Below are 2,519 nucleotides of genomic sequence, written 5' to 3' on the forward strand. Positions count from 1 at the left end.
CATCCTCAAGTATGAAACACATGCAGAGGGTGCCACAAGGTATCATCTTTATTTGTATACCAGTGCCCTTTCTTTAGTCAAATCCCCACTTACCTCCTGTCAAATCCCCTCATTCATGTGAGAGGATTCCTATTCAGCAGCACAGCTCCACAAAAAGCACCGTCTTACCACTCCAAGCCTTCTTGAGCTCCTTTTCTGCTACGATACTTAACAAATAGTTCCAGACTGTGACTTCTTTTTTTATCCCCTCTTGACTTTCAGCCATTTGAGGGGCTTTATTTTAAACTTTCATCCTTTCCTATTCACCTTCCTTTTTATTGTACCCTTTCCTTGATAATAACAATTTTGAGCTCCCTGGGGAAAGATGTCCTTCCTTTCTGTGTGACTGTACGAACTCAGGACAATGCAGTCTTTAATACCTAGCAAGATCTTGTGATGGAACGTACTGTATAAGGAAAAGGAATCTGTCTCATGCTGGTACATGAGAAACTGGAGTGAGAAACAATTATTTCAGAGTTTCTTGCATATGATGGTAACAAGAATGGGATGAATGCTTAGTTCCCAAGGTTTGTTTAGATGGAGGGATCCCTGGGGACCTTGGAAACAGAGGTTTGGGAAAGACATTTCAAAGCCCCACATCTCTAAAGATCTTGAAGAGAAATAATGTCAGTATTGGACATTATTGGAGGTAACTTGGGACTGGAGATGACAGGGGACATTGAATTGCAGATGGTGTCCATTTGGACAGCTCTGAACATGGAGGACAGGGGTCATGATACACCTTCACTTTTCACACCCTGGGGAAAAAAGAGTGAAAGAAGAGAAAAGAAAGGGATAGAATACATAGAAAGGGAGGCTCTAGCTTTCATTTCCTCAAGCACCGCAGCCTGGAAAAGCAATGACTGTGGACAGAAGGAATAAGAGGGGAAAGTGAGGGTCACCTACAGTCAGATCTCTACCCAAAGCAGTGTGGCTGCCCTGAGCCCAGGCAAAGTGTGGATGGAACCAGCTCGAAGGTCAGGCATAGGTATGTGTGTCCCCTCACCTTGGAAGATATTTGACCTCAGGTTAAAGCCCAGCTGGTTGCAATCAGCAAAAGATGTAGAGTTCAGGGAGCTGTTTAGCATTTCAGTACGGTCGCTGAGTCTTTTCTGTCCCATGATTAATGCTGCCTTGCACAGAGCTCGCCGTTCCTGAAAACACGAACAACAAGGAACCACTGTCAGCCCACGTTCCCTAAGTGCAGCAAACTCCTGGCATTTCCACCCCTGCATAGGTCTTTGAGCTGTGACTAATCCCTGGGACCTGGATCTGTCCTTGAGTCTCCCTCAGTGGCTTCTGTAGGCATTGTCATTGCATAGGACAACTGGGACTGGTGAAAAAGAAGGGAATTAGAAAGTGATGATGGTGTTGGGCCCTGGACTGGGTCCTGATACCACATTGTTTTGCCTTGCTGAGTTGGGACTCTGCCTGGCTACAGGAACCTTATAAATGAAAGGGGGGTGGAAAAACAAAATTAAAAAAGAGATGGGAAAGGCTGTCTGTAGAATGTGCCACTGCCCCTTAGTGTGAAGCCCAAATCCATCCCTCTACACATCTTCTAGAAACTGCTAATATCCCACCCACTCAGCCCCCTACTACACCATAAAAACAACCTTCAACCTGCCACAAAGGAGACATGAAATGGCTTCCTCCAATACCTCTTCATCGCTGGTGAGTTCAACTGCACTGGCAAATTTATCTTTGCTGTTAGCATGGATCAAGCTGTTCCTCTTCTCCAGAAGGAGCTTCCATTCTGCTTTCATATCTGGCCCTAACGATGCTAAGGACTCTTTGGCACTTAATCTGCTGCAGGTCTCCTTGGCTTTTTCATAGCTGGCTTTGATGGTCTTCCAGGAAGATCCAGGCTCTCTAGACCCCAGTGTTTGGCACTGGCCTGCTACTGGTTCTTTGGCATATGAGGCGGATTTGGTGCCCTCTGCCTCCCTCTGCCTGGATATTGCAGACAGGCGGTAAGTGCTGTTCCTCCCTCTTGGCTCATGCCCCGCTGTTGGTTCTTTGGTGGCAGAAGTATCTTCTCTTTCCTCTTCAAATCTTGAATGAAGACTCTGCGTGGAGGGAGTTTGAGCCTGGAGACTCTGTTTTCTCTGTCTTTTAGTCTGAACACCCTTTGCAGGAGATGCCTGGGATTTAATAGATGTGGAGTTCTTTGCTGTTCCCTGAGCCACTGGGCCCTTGGAGATGTTCCAGGAGGCTCTGCTGGAGCTCCTTTGGGATGTTCTCTGTCTGCTGGGACATAGGCCTTCTGGAAGACACTCCTTTTTCCCTTTCTCAGGTTCCACTTAAAGACAAAAATAATAGCTCAATGAATTTGATACTGTTTTGATGACAGATGGTACCATAAATGGAGCTGGAAACAACCAGACATGTCATTGTGTCATTGTCAGACAAGAAAAGAAACAGTAAAAGTCTCAAAGAGGGAAAGAAAAGAGAAAATACCAACAACCTAGCAGCGTTAT

Source organism: Pygoscelis adeliae, unplaced genomic scaffold (assembly GCF_000699105.1).
Source record: "Pygoscelis adeliae isolate BGI_AS28 unplaced genomic scaffold, ASM69910v1 Scaffold399, whole genome shotgun sequence".
NCBI classification, from domain to species: domain Eukaryota; kingdom Metazoa; phylum Chordata; class Aves; order Sphenisciformes; family Spheniscidae; genus Pygoscelis; species Pygoscelis adeliae.